The sequence below is a fragment of the Pseudochaenichthys georgianus genome, chromosome 4 (genome assembly GCF_902827115.2).
Source record: "Pseudochaenichthys georgianus chromosome 4, fPseGeo1.2, whole genome shotgun sequence".
Classification (NCBI taxonomy): domain Eukaryota; kingdom Metazoa; phylum Chordata; class Actinopteri; order Perciformes; family Channichthyidae; genus Pseudochaenichthys; species Pseudochaenichthys georgianus.
In genome coordinates, this window is record NC_047506.1 from 15,124,313 (window position 1) to 15,143,074 (window position 18,762).

Here is an 18,762-nt window from a genome sequence, read left to right on the forward strand (position 1 = left end):
CCCTTGACAATTGTATTTTTTGAGCTGTACTGTACCCAATATACAAGCTGTTAATAAACTTTTCAATCAATCAATCAATATGTAATTACATTTCAAATACTGATTTGAGCCCCACCACTGTATGAGTTAGCCCTACCATAGATTACCCAAAAAAAAAAAAAAAAAAATACTCAGGAGCTGATACGTCAATTAATTGCTTATCATGACAGGCACACAATAAAACAGTGGAAACAAACATGTGTTTGACTTTCATTAGTGAATGACACTGTGTGCCCTTTTATAGTCTGAGTCCAATATTGTGCATTTATATATATATATTATATACATATCCTACATATATGCTAAGGTCCCGCTACTGACACGATAGCAGTCATTTCGTGCGCATGTGTGTAATTAAACCCATGATATCGAAATCTCAATCCAGCCAGGTACCCAGAGTTGGCAACCTTGCCCATGCCCCAAATAATATTTGTATTGCAGATCTACATGAATCACACAAACGACCTAGTTTGGATTCAAAAGGTGACAAGTTTGCATACCTGCTTGTCATCCATTTCATTACAGAGCTGGGAAAATGGTGTATTGATTAGATTCTGATCCGTGCAAGTCCTATTTTAACTGACTTTAGTTTCTAATATTAATGATAATTTGATTTCATCCCATAAGTAATTATTTCCACATGATGGATTAGTGTTCCACATTTCCCCACTAATTTCTTTTATGATTGAGCCACTGGTAAAGAGAGACATTGATGATCCTGTGTTCCGTTTGTTGTCTATGGCTTCGGACGGCTTCACTAAAAGTCACCCAGCTCTGCCCTACTACAGTCCGGCTGTGTGCAGTCACAGAGATGCTATGGCTGCGCTACATGACATTAATGGTCTGGTCCGAGAATGGACACCATTCCCTGCTCACAGAGAGAATGACATTCCTCAAACTGAACTTTACAGCCGTTGAGACTGTCTCACATGGGTCTGCTCCCCCCCACCGAGCCATGAACTGAAAGCTTGACGTCTGCTCTGAACACTTGGAAGCCTCCCTGTCACGCCAGCTCCAAACCCTTGGGTCAGTCAGATGAGTCAAACGGCTTCACTTGGGCACAGGGGTCAGAAATATGACTCTCGTTACCACAGAGTGGGTTTGTTTGTTTTTTAAGGCTATCCATACTGCTATGCAGAGGATGCCTGCAGGTTGGCAAGCTGTGAAAAGCCCCTACCATTTTTAGTATAGGCCTGTTGTCAGGGGCCTGTTACTGTCTACTACATATATTCACATTATATAGACCATGAGGCTGCACGGAGCTTAGGCTAAAAATACAACCATTCTGTTCTGCTCTAAAGATTCAATTTATAGATTCTATATCAAAATAGTTTGTTCTTATCGTTTCCAATGATGACGTCACCTTAAGTGGAGGAATGCAAACCTGTTTTCAAATGTAAGGTTTTGAATTTGTTTGACATTTCTCAGTATAGACACCCTCAGACGCCCACTATCATTCATGCTCCTTCAGTGGTGACTCAGATGTTAAGGGGGTTGAAGCTGTTCCTCCCAAATCAGAGATGCTTTGTTTTTTTGTTTTGTTTTTTCAACAAAGGTGTGCATTTCCTGCATAATATATGGTTCTCACAATTGTTTTTGTTAGTTGCGCACAGCTGATACTGAGTTTTCTCGACTGATGGATTATGACCTCTACCATGCTTACATGGACTTCTATGTTTTATTTCATGTCTAACTGAAGTAAGAGACAATAGAGAGAGCTGTGGACGAGAGAATAGAAAGAGAGAATAGAGAGAGAGAATAGAGAGAGATGTGGAAGAAAGAATAGAGAGATGAGGATAAGAGAGAGAATAGAAAGAGAGAATAGAGAGAGAGAATAGAGAGAGATGTGGAAGAAAGAATAGAGAGATGAGGATAAGAGAGAGAATAGAAAGAGAGAATAGAGAGAGAGAATAGAGAGAGATGTGGAGGAGAGAATAGAGAGATGAGGATAAGAGAGGGATAGGAAAGAGAGAAGAGTTATTTGCAAGTTGCGTGCTGATACTGAGTTTTCTCGATTAATAGCTTATAGACGATACCATGTTTAAATAGACTCCTACGTTGTTATTACATTATGTGACATATGTAAGAAAAGGGAGGGGAGAGTCAATTATATTTGAGTAATTGATCTCATATTGAAACATTCATTTCTCAAACCTATGTTTATGGAAGAGGAAATGTACTTCTGATAAACTAATCTTTTATCAAACGGTAAATGGTGAATTAATATAATATTTAGAATAATTGAGAACGGGTTATACCCACAGGGACTAGCTCACATTTAACTTAAAATAACATTTCTCTGCTTTGGACTGATGAGTATATGATTCTTGCATGTTAAATGACTAACACAAACCTTACATGTATGCATGTGCATGTGTCAGGAAGGCTCCCAAATAATTCTGAGGGGCCTATCCTATTTTTGTAATTGAATGATAATGTGCTAATCCATTACTTTGAGTTGTCTGCACCCAGGAAAACATCTCTATGAAGTGTTAACCCAATCACTAGGACAGCTCTGAAGGTCAAGGGTCAGAGAGAGAGGGTCACACCCTCTGGCTGCAGAGAGCACCCCCAGCCACGGGCAAGGAGGCACGAGGTCTTTCGAGATGAGAGGATTCTAATCTTCAACTTTCTGATGGGATGGGATGCTTCTTCATCTTTCTGCTCGGGGGGGGGGGGGGGGCCAAACAGACAACTCTGCAGGACGAGCGATGGCTTCAGAGGCTCCATGGTTCTTGGAAGGGCAGATTTCTTCCTAACCTCTCCCATCACGGGGGTGGCATCTGGATGTGCCACTTGGAATAGGCTCTGCTCTCAAGCAGATAGCAGAAGGAATGCAGGCAGATGAGCCTCTGGTTCACTGGGAGATCATAAAGTGCTCACTGAATGAGCCACAAAAGCAGAGCAATTGGGGGGTTTGAAATATGGTGCTCTGGGGAAGAAGAGTTTTGAGCCAATCAGCACCTCAGTGCTAATCTACAGTATCAGGATGCCTTCACACACCAGACATTCTGTGTCATAAAGAGAGGAGGAGAACGAGTCAGGAGGACATGTTCTTCGAGCTCTTGTACAAAGATAACATTTGAATTGAATGACCATATGATTACAGATGTACAATTAATGATTGTTTTTATATTTCCGATGAACAGATATGTGTTACATAGTGGTGACAAATATATTTTGTCAGATCAGATTACACTTTCACACTAAACAAATAAATTAATTGTCAGATCAGATTACACTTTCACACTAAACAAATAAATTAATTGTCAGATCAGATTACACTTTCACACTAAACAAAATAAATTAATTGATATTTTCAGATTTATAAGGTATTGAACAATAAGATATTTCTAATATTATAACAGACAATGTTACTATCCTTAATCATTACCAGGTAAAATGTACAACGAGGAAACCAGATTACCAGGTTCCCAATCCAGGTGCTACTGCATGCTACATTTAGATAGAAAAACAAATGTTCTATCCACTCCACTTAAATACTCAGCAGGTGATGTAGATTTTTCAAAAAGGCCTTAAATCACTCCTTTTAAACGAACTAAAACTAATTCTGCAGCAAGTTTAATGTTAGACTACGCACATGAACACAATATTAGCAACTGTTTGCTGTGCCAAAATATGCCAGAATCTATGCATTCTCCCATGTTTAGCCCAATTCCTTTCACGAAAGCTGGTTTAGTGAGCTGAACATAGCATCCAGAATTAGCGAGGAGGCTGAGGATTGGTACAACTTTTCCCCACAGACTCTGAGCAATCTTAACAGTACGAGGGCCTAGTCTCTCTCATTGTTGATACAGTAAATACAATTACCTGCCTGACGGTTTCAAACGAATAGATATTTTGACTTTTCTTTCCTCAGGTTGTTGAAATAAAATGCCTAACTTTTCCTTTTCAGATTTTTGAACAAATGTATTTGAATAAAATGTATGTAGTAAAGTGCCTTACTCTTGAATAAGTGTATTGAAGTAAACGAAAAGTAATGCTAAAGATTGAGGACACTGTAGCTTTACAGATTACAGATTGATCGATTCATCACTGTGAATTTATACCTTAACTGTGAATTTTTAACTGAATCCCTATTGATTCTGATTTTATACCTCAATTGGATTTCTTATAATCCTACATTCTAATTGTGTTTTAATAAGTAATTACCTTAAAGTAAATCTTTAAAGATGTAAACTGAATTTGAATTTGTGTTTGATGAATGAGATTAACTGAGGGATAAATGATAAAAGATCTTGTTTTTGAAACATATATTTTACTATTATATTTTTGTATTGCACATGTGTTATTATTGTGTTTTTTGACAAAAGAAATCAAACACTGAAGAAAGATGATTTTTCTATTATGGTTGTCTGTATCAACCATTGTGATTGGCTGTTCCAATCTTATTCTGCTTTTGATGTGATTAATGTAATGAGGAATCCACCCAACTCTGAGGACGTTTTATTTGATTCAAGTAGTGACTGAAAATATTCTTAGACTAATGTTAATTGGTTATCAATGAATTGATAAAAGCGTGGATCTGTGAGGGAAATATTTTGTTGTGTGTTTGTACCAAAAAGCATTTTGTGTTTCACATAGGTCTGCTATAACTTAGAGCAGGGGTTTAAGAGTTTAAAGGTTAAAGGGTTAAAGGTTCCGCTTTCCTGTTGGGGGACTGTGACTAACTGCCAGAGGACTTTAACAGACTGTCTTTGTCTCTTAATCCATGTGTTTGTAATTATCGATCAGAAGACGCGCGAAATAGAGGCCCCTCCCGGATTCTCCGGTAGATCGTCTGTGTTTTCTGTGTAATGCTTTAGTGAGTTGGAGGGTTTTCTCATGGCATGTTGTGTAAACGCTCTGAGCTCACTCACGGCCGTTGGCTCTCATTAAACTCAGTGTTTGATATAAAGCGGACTCCAGCCTCCATTCCTTCCATCTACATTGCTGAAAAGAAAATCTCTCTCACATTTCTCACAATTGTTTTTGTTGCAAGCTGCACACAGGTGATACTGAGTCTTCTCGAGTAATAGATTACACCATGCTTAAATAGACTCCTAAGTTATTATTTCATATGTGACATATGTAAGAAAAGGGAGGGAAGAGTCAATTATATTGAGTAATTAATTTTATAATGGAACATTTATTTCTCAAACCTGTTTTATGGAAGAGGAGAAAATATATATTTCTGATAAACTAATATTTTATCAAATGGTGAATTAATATAACATTTAGAATAATTGAGAAAGGGTTATATCCACAGGGACTAGCTCACCTTTAAATTACAATAACATTTCTCTGCTTTGGACTGATGAGTATATGATTCTTGCATGTTAAATGACACAAACCTTACATTTATGCATGTGCATGTGTCAGGAAGGCTCCCAAATAATTCTGAGGGGCCTATCCTATTTTTGTAATTAAATGATAATGTGCTAATCCATTACTTTGAGTTGTCTGCACTCAGGAAAACATCCCTATCAAGTGTTAACCCAATAACTAGGACAGCTCTGAAGGCCAAGGGTCAGAGAGAGAGGGTCATGCTCTCCGGCTGCAGAGGGCACCACGGGCAAGGAGGCACGAGGTCGTTCGAGATGAGAGGATTCTAATCTTCAACTATCTGAGGAGATGGGATGCTTCTTCACCATTCTGCTCGGTGGGCTCAGGCAGACAACCCTGCGGGACGAGCGAGGACTTCAGAGGCTTCATACAAGATGTCTTCCTAACCTCTCCCATCACGGGGGGAGACCTGGATGCGCCACTTGGAATACGCAGTTTTGTCTGGCACTGCTCTCTAGCAGATAGCAGAAGGAATGCAGGCAGATGAGCCTCCGTTTCACTGGGGGGATCAACTACAGTGCTCACTGAATGAGCCACACAAAAAAGCAGAGCAATTGGGGGGTTTAAATATGGCGCTCTGATGAAGAAGAGTTTGAGCCAATCAGCACCTCAGTGCTAATCTACAGTATCAGGATGCTTTTACACACACCACACACTCTTTGTCATAAAGAGAGGAGGAGAACGAGTCAGAAAGACTGAAGGACACGTTCTTCCAGCTCCCGTACAAAGATGAACTTTGAATTGATTTTATATCTTGGATGTTTACAGATGTACAATTAATGACTGTCTTTATATTTCCAATGACCAGACATGTGTTGAATAGTGGTGATTAATATATTTTGCCGGATCAGATTACACTTTCGCACTAAACAAAATTAATTAATTAATATTTTCAGATTGAATAATAAGATATTTATACTATTATCACAGATAATGTTAATGTCCTTAATCGTCCAGCAATCAGGCTTAACAACACTACTCTTTAAAGTATTATCCATGCACAGAAAGACCTACAATGATGTTTCAAGTACTGGATTAATTTCAGTTTTGGCCCAAAACAAATATTTATAATATTTCATATAAACAATTATGTAGCATATTTGATCCTCAAATTAGAGAAATATAATTTAAAGAAATTGATATTCTATATTCAACATTAGATAAACACAGAAGAATCCTTTCCAAGTACCATAAGTAGATGCTCAGGTAAGTATGGCTAATAGAAATAATTGATAGACTTAATTTGGTACAGATCAGTGGTAGCATTCACAAATGTAATAATTCAAGTTTTAAGAACGTTTAATCCTTCCTTTCCAGGTTTTTACAAAAGTCTTTGAATATTTGCCTAACTTTTCCTTTTCAGATTTTGAACAATGTACTTGACTGAAATTAATGTATTGATTTGACTAAGTGCCTTACTCTTGACTAAAGCGTATTTAAGTAAAAGTAATTCTAAAATTGAGGACACTGCACTTTTGCAGATTACAGATTGATCAAATCACCATTGTGAATTTTATACCCTAACTGTGAATTTTTAGCTGGATCTCTTTCGATCCTAAGTTTTAAAATGCTTTTGACTAGTGATTGCCTTGGAGTAAATCTTTAAAGCGGCAAGCTGGTTTTGATTTTATAGTTTGATAAATGAAATTAACTAATTGTAAATGATAAAATATATTAGTTTAAAACAAGTATTTTTGCTATTTATGCATCTGTGTTATTATGTGTGTTCATTATTATGCTTTTGACAAAAGATGATCAAACACTGATGAGAGATGATTTTTCCTATTATGATTGGCTGTATCAATCATTGTGATTGAATGTTTCAATCGTATTCTACTTTGTGATGTAAATAATGTAAGGTGAGACCACACTCGAATCTGGAGACGCCTATTGAGTTAATTATTGACCAAATTATTATTAGACTAATGTTTTAGGTTATCATAAATGATAAAAAGAGAGGAACTGTTAGGGAAATAATTATCTCAGACTCCTAGATGTGACATACAGGACCAACCTTGACGTCTATTGTTCCTGTCCTTTAAGGACACAGGCTGCTTCAGCCAATAATGTTATTGTTCCTGTCCTTTAAGGACACAGGCTGCTTCAGCCAATAATGTTATTGTTCCTGTCCTTTAAGGACACAGGCTGCTTCAGCCAATAATGTTATTGTTCCTGTCCTTTAAGGACACAGGCTGCTTCAGCCAATAATGTTATTGTTCCCATTCTGTGACCGGTCAATACTAGGTCACAGATGGTCTTTGTTGTGGATGCACTGGGACACTTCCTTCTTTGTTGTTTGTGGACTCCAAGGTATGACATCTTCGAGGCCATAAGTGGCGGAAGCAAGTGACTCAGTGTGCCCAACTGTCTAAAGCTATCTTATCAAAACATGTTGACGACTCTCTCTGAAACCAGTTAAATGGGCTGACAAGAGAGAGGCGCTCCAGAATTGACGTGGCAACCACCCGTGCAGTCAGACCGTGGCTGCTGTGACTTGTGATGTGAATTCTCCGGCCGTACCTCTTAATAAATCATCAGTGCTCTGACATCAAAACTCCTGCTCTACCTTGTCTCCTTCCTGAGTCGGTGACTCCTCGAACATTGCTACACAGAAGTTTCCACTACAACTAACATATTGCATTTTCTAATGACAACTTTATTAAAAAGTTGTGCCATTTTAATGCTTCTCTGTGAAGCTACATACATTTTTGTTTTTCCTTGGAAGGAACCTAATACAGCGTTGTGGGGTTCAGATTCCTGCACTGATGATTCCAGGCCTATTTTATTGCCAGTATATGATAACTTGAGTTATTGTAACCTAAGACTTATTCGAAAGAGAATAACAAATGGTCATCATGGACTTGATGACCATTTGTCATAAATCAGGTAAGTGACAGGCAGGGTTGGGTTGTAACGGAATACATGTAACGGCGTTACGTAATCAGAATACAAAAATCAAGTAACTGTATTCAGCTCGCGTTACATTTGAAAAACGAGTAATCTGATTACAGTTACTTTCGTAAACCTGAAGTGAATACATTTTGGATTACTTATTGGAATTATTGGTGGAAAGATTTCCTCACAACATTTAATATTCATTACTAAAGGTACAGCGGAATCATCACAGCGCACAACACCTATTACCACCGCAGATGGGCCAAAAAAGCGTTTGAAAAAAAATCGCGGGTCTGCTCGCTCTGAAACAATAACAACGAAACATGGAGGAACAAAAGTCTGCGTTTAAATCGCGTGTGTGTATATAGAGGAGTGTGTGGTTAAAACACATCAGCCTGCGGTCGCTCTTTAGCCTTACTAATGATTATTTCTGAAGGTAAACACAGTGAAGGCGGTGTGAAAGGCGGTGCCTTACGAAAATGAACTATAGTATTACTATAGTTTACTATAAGAGTTGTATAGTATCCTATAGTAAGTTTGTAGAGTTCTATAGTATTTTTCACCAGCTATCGTATTACTATAGTCTTTTCTGTAGTGCCATTTTACTAGCTATAGTAGCCCTATAATATTTCAATAGTAATACTATGTATCTAGATCTTTGTAGTATTCCTATATTATTTTAAATATTATAACTATAGTATAATATATAGTGTTTCTGTAGTTGTTTTTTGAACACACTATAGACCACTCCTATAGTAATGATATTGTCATAATGAATGCATATTATTACCATAGTGTTTGTAAAAGTATTACACTTCTAGAATTAATGTCATTTTTCAACACACTGCTGTGTCAAAGGCAATTCAACACATTCAGTGTCATTTCTGAACTATTTTACACAGTGTAGTAGAAAAAATAAAAATGCACATAGTCAACACATTAGTTTTGACTAACACTGGGCTAACATTGGGCACTGTCATTGGGCACTGTCCTGCCCAATCACGGTTGAGTTATTTCAAATGTATCATTTTTCAACTGTCCAACTGTCCATCAAATGTCCCAACTGCCATTTCACCTCTGGCTGCTGTGGAGGATGGATGTCAGCAGAGGAGAGTCTAACTCTAGGTAAGTTACAGAAACAAAACGTTTTTAACAAAGTGAGCAGATATGTTGTCATAATGTGAGCAAGCTAGGGGTCTAAATACATATTTTTAAACTTAAATAAATATGTTTTTTCAATGTTGAACAGCTAACTATTGTTTGAGTTTAGCTGCCTGGATGACAATTATTTTCCTTTAAGCCGTTCTTCTATTTTATTGTATTTATTTTATCTTGACTTAATGTAGCTTACACTCTTTTCTGTGACCATCATTCTTCAATCGACATTATATTGATAGCATTAGCAGCTATATGTTTAATGCCATCTAGCTACTTTGGCTGGGTTTCATTGTTCGGCCAGATGTGGCGGGAAAGTGCAAGTGAGAAGTTGATATACAGTCTCTTACAGTGTAAATACGTAACTTACTCGCACTAAAGTTATTAGTAGTACGTGTACACTACAGTTTACCTGTTTCTGACTAAAACATCAGCCACTACTCTATACTTGCACATATTATATTGTGTAGAAGGGAGATTTCATATCTGCCTCTTGTCGCTAAGGCAACTTGTGTATGTGAGATGCAGCGTCACACACTGCACGTTGGGCCTTCCCTTCCGATTATTTGATTGGTCGGAAGGGAAGGGCCTGACATACGCCTGACGCGTCTATCGTTATTCCAACCCAGTTTAGATTTAACCACGCCCACTTCCGCATTACGCAAGAACGTAGCTCTACGCGATAGCGTCAGAGACTTCTTCTTCGGCAGAATAACGATAGAGGCGTCCCTGACACAGCGGACTGCGGGTGTAGTATAGAGTGAGTAGCGTGCAATACTGTGTTTCACCACACATTAATTTAGAGGGGCGCTGTTTCAGTCTTTGTAAAATACTCACTGACAACAGCGGAGAGATGTTTTTTAATACAAATAAAAAATATGAAGAAATACCCAGCCTCCAGGAGAAAACGCCACTGGAGGCTGAGCAGAATATCCCCTGTGCTTCGCTAGAAGTTGTCTTTATGGGTGAAGTTAATTAACTTAAAATTACCATACTGCTTATAATTTATATAAGGTGTGTATTAATGGGTTTAACTAGAAGATGATAGATGATAGCATTTAATTTAATCTGGCATAATATGATTAGTCAACATCAGAATGAATTTGTCTTTTTCTTATAATTACAGGAAGCGGGAATGAGCTGCAGGAATCTGTTAAAGTCCTAGCAAAAAGGAAATTAATAGAATAATCTACAGTGTCCAAAGCACAAACCATCTCCTGGAAGAAACAGGTGAATTTGGATTTGTCCTGGATAGGATTTTAAAATACAACACAGACTTCAAAGAGTTTATAGATGTTGATAGAAGTGAGAACATCAGTAACTTTGACAGATTCCAAGTGCACTTTTCTGAAGCACCGGATCTTCAGCCTGTCCTAAGAGAAGTCTGTAAAACTCAGGTATACATGTATCATGCTTGTTAAATTGTGTTTCAAAAAATCACACAGACCAGAACTTTACTTTGTGCTGTGCTTGCTCTTATTGTTTTGTTCAGCCAAGAACCAGTTCTTCTGAATGGCCTAACTGATCTACTTAAGAAGAAAATTCCAGAAGTATTTGATGAACTGCAAACTAAGGCTTCTTACCGAGAAGACCAGCCTCAAACTTGTCAAAGTTTGCTACTCTAAACACTAACGATAGTTACGGCTGTAACTACGGTTCTATGAGTCCCGGATGACCGCCAGAGGCGGTGCTTTAGCACTGGATATGTCCATCGCGCGCATGCGCAGCTCGAGTACCAATAACAACAAAGTCACCTGTGACCCACGTGACACCGGCTATATCAGCCGGTATTGTCAGAGGATCTGTTCCCCGAATCTTCTCGCGAGCACACAAGAATTCTGAGTGACAGGGAACTCTGGCGGTCATCCGGGACTCATAGAACCGTAGTTACAGCCGTAACTATCGTTCTATTTCGTCCCTACTGACCGCCAGAGGCGGTGCTTTAGCACTGGATGACCTATACCAACAATGTCATGAAGAATCCAAGCCCTTGCTCACCACTGGAAGCAGCGGAGCTCGGCAAAAGGACCACGCCCAAAGAATGGGGAGTGGCGACATTGACCTGATGACAACTGGAGAATGTGCCAGAAGACGCCGCGGCGCAGATGGCCTCCAGGGGCACCCCTCTCAGGGCAGCCCAATATGTTGAGATGCTCCTTGTAGAGTGGCATCTCAGCCTGGTGGCAGGGGGCGGCCACTGGCCCCGTAAGCCTGTGAGATGGTATCGACAACCCAGTGGGGAAGCCACTGGTTAGAGGGCCTAACCTCCTTTAGTGCCGCCAGGGCAAACTCAAGAGTTGCTCCTCCTGCCGTATACAGGCAGTAGCCTTGATATACGCCCTTTGGGCACCCCCCGGGCACAGCAACTTCGATGTGCCATACTCCTGAATGTCAAAGCGTGCCAGCTGGGCAGGCTGATTGAAGTGAGTTTGTGGAAGGACCCCGGGCGGGAATGCCACATTTGCCCAAAGGGCAACGCCTGAGAGTCTCACCTCGGGCATGTATTGTTTATGGAGAGGACATGCAACTCCCCGACTCACTTCCCTGAGGCTATGGCAAGCAGAAATGCTGCCTTTGTGGGCAGCCACCTAAGCCCTAACCTGGGCCAGGGGCTCGAAGGGAGGAGGTGATAGGGCATCCGGCAGCAAGGGCAGGTCCCAAGCCGGAGCCCTCGGGGTGCAAGGGGGACGCTGCCGTAAAGCCCCTCTCATAAAGAGGGACACCGACCTGTGGCACCCCGCCGTGGCGCCGTCGACCCAAACATGTTGGGCAGAATCGCAGCCACCTAAATTCAGAGTGGAGTGAGAACATCCACTATCTAGAAGGGACTGTTGTCTAAGCAACAATGTACATGCTGTCCCCAAGGAACACGCACATTCTTGCCCCCCAGTTGGGGTAGAAAGTGCGTGAGTGCAAGCTGCACGGCCCGAAGCTCTAGCACGTTGACCCGGCGCGCACTCTGCTGGGCAGACCACTGACCCTGAACGGTCCTGCCCTGCCGCACTGCACCCCACCCTGAGAGACATGCACCTATGGTGATGGTCTCCTGGCGGGATGGGATGGCGCCCATGGGCACGCCTACCAGAGATAGGCCCTGCCCCTCCAGCGTGACGGAGAGTGGAGCAATGCTGCGACACCCTGACTTCCCTGTGCCACTTGGCGTCCAAGTGAAGGCTGTTCAGCCACATCTGCATGGGGCACAACGACAGCAGGCCTAAGGGCCCAGCTGCCAGTCTGCCCAAGGGCCGGAGGAACTGAATATAAGGCACCCTCTTGCCCGGCCCACGTGGAAGTAGGCATCCCTCGGTTGGGAACCACTCCACCTGTGCGTATGCAGTAGTCAGCATATAGAATGGCAGCACCTTCAGGAATCTGTTGATTCCTCTGAGGTCCAAGATCGGGCGAAATCCGCCGACTTTCTTGCTCACGAGAAAGTATGCCGAGTAGAACCCCCTGGCTAAGCAGAGGGTCTTACTGGGTTGATTGCGTCCTTGGACAAAAGGACGGACAACTCTTGGCCCAGAGGTAGGGCCCCAGCCGGATCGCTGACGACTGTCAATTATACCCAGCCGAAGGCTAGGGGCCGGAGCTGCGGTCCGTACCCCTGGGTTAAGGTGAAAACCACCCAAGGGACGGAAGTACAGACTGCCCAGAAACTGAGCTGCTGCTGGGAAAGCAGCCGCCGACCACCCCCGGGATTTCAGAGCCCCGCCCCCCGGACCCTGGAGCCTCTTGGGGGGTTCCGGTAAGGCTCTGGGGCACGAGGCCGCCTGGAAGGCGGGCGACATGGGGCACGAAAGTCATTGGGAGGCGGTTGAGTGGGCCGCTAAGACCTCTGCAGACCACCCCTGTAATCCAGCGGCTGAGTGCGGCTGCTAGAGCGGCCCCTGGGCCTGCTGGGAGTGGGCACAGGTCTGCGAGGACCCGAGTGCTGCTGCCTGGTCTGCCTAGCTTGGGCGGCACACTCCAGTGCCTCCAGGGCAGCTGATCTAAACAGCTCCCCTGGCTCGACTGGTACGCGACGGAGGACTCTCCGTCAACCGGAGGAGGTGCGTCAGCCGAAAGAGGGGCGCCAACCGAAGGAGGGGCCAGATTGGCCCTTCAGCCCAGGCTGAAGGGCCAAGAGGCGACCTCATCATGCCCCTATCGGCAGCTAGCCGATCCACTTTAGAGGACAGCCTATTTCTAGTCCTTCTATTGGGGGGAGCACACAAAGCCATCGCTCCCTCAAGTCGCCGGGAACGGCCGAATTGATCTGGAGGAGTACGTGACAAGGAGAGGTGTCTGTTGGCTGCTGCCAGACGTTCCACCTCAGTGATTCGAGCCACTCTGAGCACCCGAGGCATGCAGCTACAGCTCATGCAGGCGTTTACCGTGAGAACCTCCCTCAGATGCTCGAATTTCGTCCCCACTGACCGCCAGAAGCGGCCGAGGCAGGAGGGGCAGCGGTCGTGGCCGTCCTCGGGCTCAAGAGAAACCCTAAAGGCGCTACATGAATGAACCATTCTGTAGGTAGCCAGATGCAGCGTAGCCGGGAGCGGGTGCGGGAACACAGCCTTCACCAGCTACCTGCTTAATGGAAAGAGTAGAGCGTTGCTGCTACTCGCCGAACAGAAGAGGGATGTAATTACACCCACGTTACGGCAGAGGGAGCGGGAGCGAGATCACTGCCTTCACCTAGCTGGATTAGTAAATAAGGCAGTTTACCAAGAGCGGTGGCGAAAACACTGCCTTCACTGGCTGAGCTAGAGGCGAGTGCCAGATGCAGCGTAACCGGGAGCGGGTGCGGGAACACAGCCTTCACCAGCTACCTGCTTAACGGAACCAGGCAGTTTAGCGTCTACCAGGAGCGGCGGCGAGAACACTGCCTTCACTGGTTAAATTAAGACGAATGCCAGATGCAGCGTAACCGGGAGCGGGTGCGGGAACACAGCCTTCACCAGCTACCTGCTTAACGGAATAAACAAGGCAGTTTAGCGTCTACCAGGAGCGGGGGCGAGAACACTGCCTTCACTGGTTGAGTTAGAGATGAATGCCAGATGCAGCGTAACCGGGAGCGGGTGCGGGAACACAGCCTTCACCAGCTACCTGCTTAACAGAAAAACAAGGCAGTTTGGCGTCTACCAGGAGCGGGGGCGAGAACACTGCCTTCACTGGTTGAGTTAGAGACGAATGCCAGATGCAGCGTAACCGGGAGCGGGTGCGGGAACACAGCCTTCACCAGCTACCTGCTTAACAGAATAAACAAGGCAGTTTAGCGTCTACCAGGAGCGGGGGCGAGAACACTGCCTTCACTGGTTGAGTTAGAGACGAATGCCAGATGCAGTGTAACCGGGAGCGGGTGCGGGAACACAGCCTTCACCGGCTACCTGCTGAACGGAAAGAGTAGAGCGGTGCTACTACTCGCCGAACAGAAAAAGGGATGTAGCTACATCCGCATTACCGGTAGAGGGAGCGGGAGCGAGAGCACTGCCTTCACCTAGCTGGGTAAAATAAAGAAGCTAACAGTATACGCAAGACGTTAGCCGAGCGGCTGCTGCTAACGATCAAGCGAGATCAAGTCAAATAACACACATGTTTAAGACCAGATAACTAGCTTCTAAAGAATAGAATAGCACAGAGCCGTAGTTACAGCAGTAACCATGGCCAGGGCTCACACGGCATCTAACCGTAGTTACAGTAGTAACTATGGCCAGTACTTACACGGCTTAGAACCGTAGTTACAGTCGTAACTCTGGCCAGTACTTGCACGGCTTGGATACTTACACAGCATAGAGCTGTAGTTACAGTAGTGACTCTGGCCAGTACTTGCACGGCTTGGAACCGTAGTTACAGTAGTAACTATGGCCAATACTTACATGGTTTAGAACCGTAGTTACAGTAGTAACTATGGCCAGTACTTACACGGCATAGAGCCGTAGTTACGGTATTGCCTATGGCCAGTACGTGCACGGCTTGGAACCGTAGTTACAGTAGTAACTATGGCCAGTACTTACGGCTTAACCCCGTAGTTACAGTATTAACTATTGCCAGTACTTACACAGCTTGGAACCGTAGTTACAGTAGTAATTATGGCCAGTACTTACGGCTTAGGACCTTAGTTACAATAGTAACTGTGGCCGGTGCCTAAAAGTGTCAGCCAACGGCTGCCCACTAGACAATATAATATTGGGAGGATGAAATCCTCCTTAATGGCCATACATGCAGAGCACACGGCACACACAGTGAAGATTGTTCTCTGCATATCGTCCTAGTGCTAGGAGTCTAGTACTAGGAGCAGTAAATACCACGATATAGCGCTACTGCAACCATACCATGCGTTTACCGGGAGCAGCAGCGAGAGCACTGCCCTCACTGGCTGAGTTAAATAATGAAGCTTAACCGTACATGCAAGGTGTTAGCCAAGCGGCTGCTGCTAACAATCAAGCAACCAAGTCAGAACACAATGTTAAGACCAGATAATTAGCTTCTAAGAAGAGAACAGCCCGCATAGAACCGTGTCTGGTTACAGTAGTAACCGCACATGCCGAGCACACAGCACCCGCCGTGAAGATGTTCTCTGCATATCATCCTAGTGCTAGGAGTCTAGTACTAGGAGCAGTAATACAACGAACTAGCGCTACTGCAATCAAACCCTATGCTACAGGGAGCGGGAGCACTGCCCTGAGTTAATAGTTAAGCTCAACAGCAAGGTGTTAGCCAAGCGGCTGCTGCTAACAATCAAGCGACCAAGTCAGAACACAAATGTTAAGACCAGATAATAGCTTCTAGAAAATAGAAAGTACTTACCTTACTTTCTGCATCTAAACGAAAAACGGGTTTAAAGTATGACACTCTTGGCTTTCCATACTAAATGAGGGACGCAGCCAAAGCTGGGACTCAAATGCTAATGATAGCTCGGGCACAATGCCACAAGCAGAACTTTCAAAAGAGCATAAGGGCAGCTTTATGGGAGAGGAAGCGGGAACACTGTCGTCACCAGAAAGTCTAAGCCACAACAATAAGACGGTAATCAGGACAACTTGGCTGGGAGCGGGTGTGGAAACACAGCCGTCACCAGCAACAAGCTGACACCAACCTGTCTGTCGAGGCTCTGCACAGCCGGCGCAGCTCCTGGAGGACGCGTCTAATGACCCGTAGCTCCGACTGTCAGTCACGAAGCTCCCCGCGGCCAGCTGTTTGCAGAGAAATCCCTCAGATCAAACCTGAACGCTGTAGGCTACGAAAACGTAGCCACGGTACCCTCGCGCAGCGAGAAGATGAAAAGGGAACAGATCCTCTGACAATACCGGCTGATATAGCCGGTGTCACGTGGGTCACAGGTGACTTTGTTGTTATTGGTACTCGAGCTGCGCATGCGCGCGATGGACATATCCAGTGCTAAAGCACCGCCTCTGGCGGTCAGTAGGGACGAAATAGAACTAAGCTACTCTACACTCTAAGCTACTCTACACACGAGTTTTACCACAGTTAACATAATTCGAAAAGAGCGAGAGGCGTCTGTCCACATGTCAGAGCCTCCAGAGTGATAATTGTCCCCATGCTTTGTTGTCATCTCCAGCAGGTGTGCGCCGGCTGTGCGCTGCGATTGGAGTGCGTCGGGCCCGGTGTGCTCCAATCACAATCTTCAGGAGGCGGACCAGGAGATGGCAGCCAATGACGTCGGGGCAACCGCACAGCTCAATTGCATATAACACAAGATAACACAGTTAAAATGACCAGGAAGGTGACAGTCATAAAACCTGGCCTTAAATGTTCATGATAACCTGTGTAGGCATCATCTCCACATGAAGAAGTGTACAGTGTATATTTTGAATATACTTCACTATATTAGTTCATCATCATTATCAACATCCTTTTGATTTATAGCAGCTCCCTGTTCCACAAACACGTTTAATACTGCGCCTTTTCGCAAACATTCATGCAAAATTCCCAACCTTACAACAATGTTTATATATGTAATTTGCACACAACAGATGTGTTTACCTCCATCTAAAAAGGGCTGTCGTGCCCTTGATTTAGATCGACATACTTACATTAATGTATTATCATTCTACTACTACTTCACAGTTCAACTTTATTTTCTTTTACTATAAAATTCCAAGGTGTTGCCATCTTCATGGATAGTGCAGTGTTACATGCACTCTTAAAGGTTAAGTCTCTGCCAGTCATGTTCTCCTGATCACCTCAGTGATCCCTGTTAGTGACGGGGAACCACATTGTTTTGGGGGTTTCTGTACATGAAGGCCGTAATAGCGATAATGAGAGATTTTGCGTAAAGCAAGTTATGTGTTTTTTGGCCTTGTTAGACAAGTGCATCAGTGTGAAAGACATTGGTGGCAGATTACCTCTTTAGCATACAGTCCCCTCCAAAACTATTGGAACGGTGAGGCCAATTGCTTTATTTTTGCTGTACATAATTATGTTTGAAATAAAAACATTAATATGAGATAAAAGGTCAGTATTTCAGCTTTTCATTCCAGGTATTTATATCTAGATATGTTTAAAAAAGTGCTATTTATTGTTTGAATTATCAATGTAGCAGGACACACCTGGGCAACAAAAAACACCTGTCAGTAACATGTTCCTTTTGCTCACTTAAAAAATGGGTGGGTTTAAACAAAAGGTGCTATCTTCTCAGTTGTTTAACATATCTAGACCAAAATACCTGGAATAAAAACCTGAAATACTGACCTTTTGTCTCGTATAATTTTTTTTTCAAACCCAATTGTTTTCAGTGTACAGCAAAAAGCAATTGGTCTCACTGTTCCAATCGTTTTGGAGGGGACTATACCAAGGTGCTCTGGTTGACTCCTCCTCAAATCACAAGTCCTGTTCAACTGCTTGTGAGAGCCACATTCTCTACTGTCGCTCATCTCCTACACTATCCATCTGCTGAAAGACATTGGGTAAGTGCATATGTTTTCTGTTAAATGACTGGCAGGCATAGTAGATCGAACGCTCAGATATGTATTTAGTCATGTTGACTGTAACCTATAGCCGTTCTGAAGCTTGTGAGATCTACCATCTTCATAGCCACTTACCTAACCTTTATTAAGCAGTGAGTTAGCATGGAATGATGTGCTGGCAAACAGGACCAAACATGTTGGGAATAGGAACAATGATTTTTGGAAAGCTAAACATTCAACCTGGAAAAGGAATAGCAGTGAAACATAATTAACTTAAATTATTTAAGCACTATTTGACCCAGTCAATCGGTTGATTGATTGGTAGGTATTTATTGGTTTGTTTAAATCATTGTACATGCAAAACATGTAATTAGTATGGCTGTTAAAAAGTTTCCTCATTTTCCTTTTAAATATATGT

The 18,762-nt window shown here is 43.2% G+C and overlaps 1 long non-coding RNA gene across 2 annotated transcripts; it reads left to right on the forward strand.

Annotated features, from left to right (window-relative positions):
• The first annotated feature begins 9,349 nt into the window (after positions 1–9,349).
• Positions 9,350–17,328, forward strand: LOC117445964 (uncharacterized). Of its 2 annotated transcripts, none has more exons than XR_011643142.1 (3): positions 9,350–9,405; positions 10,562–10,665; positions 16,997–17,328. It is a non-coding gene; the product is annotated as an uncharacterized lncRNA (long non-coding RNA). The 2 variants fall into 2 exon arrangements; XR_004552063.2 differs by lacking the exon at positions 16,997–17,328 and adding an exon at positions 10,766–10,902.
• The last annotated feature ends 1,434 nt before the right edge of the window (positions 17,329–18,762 follow it).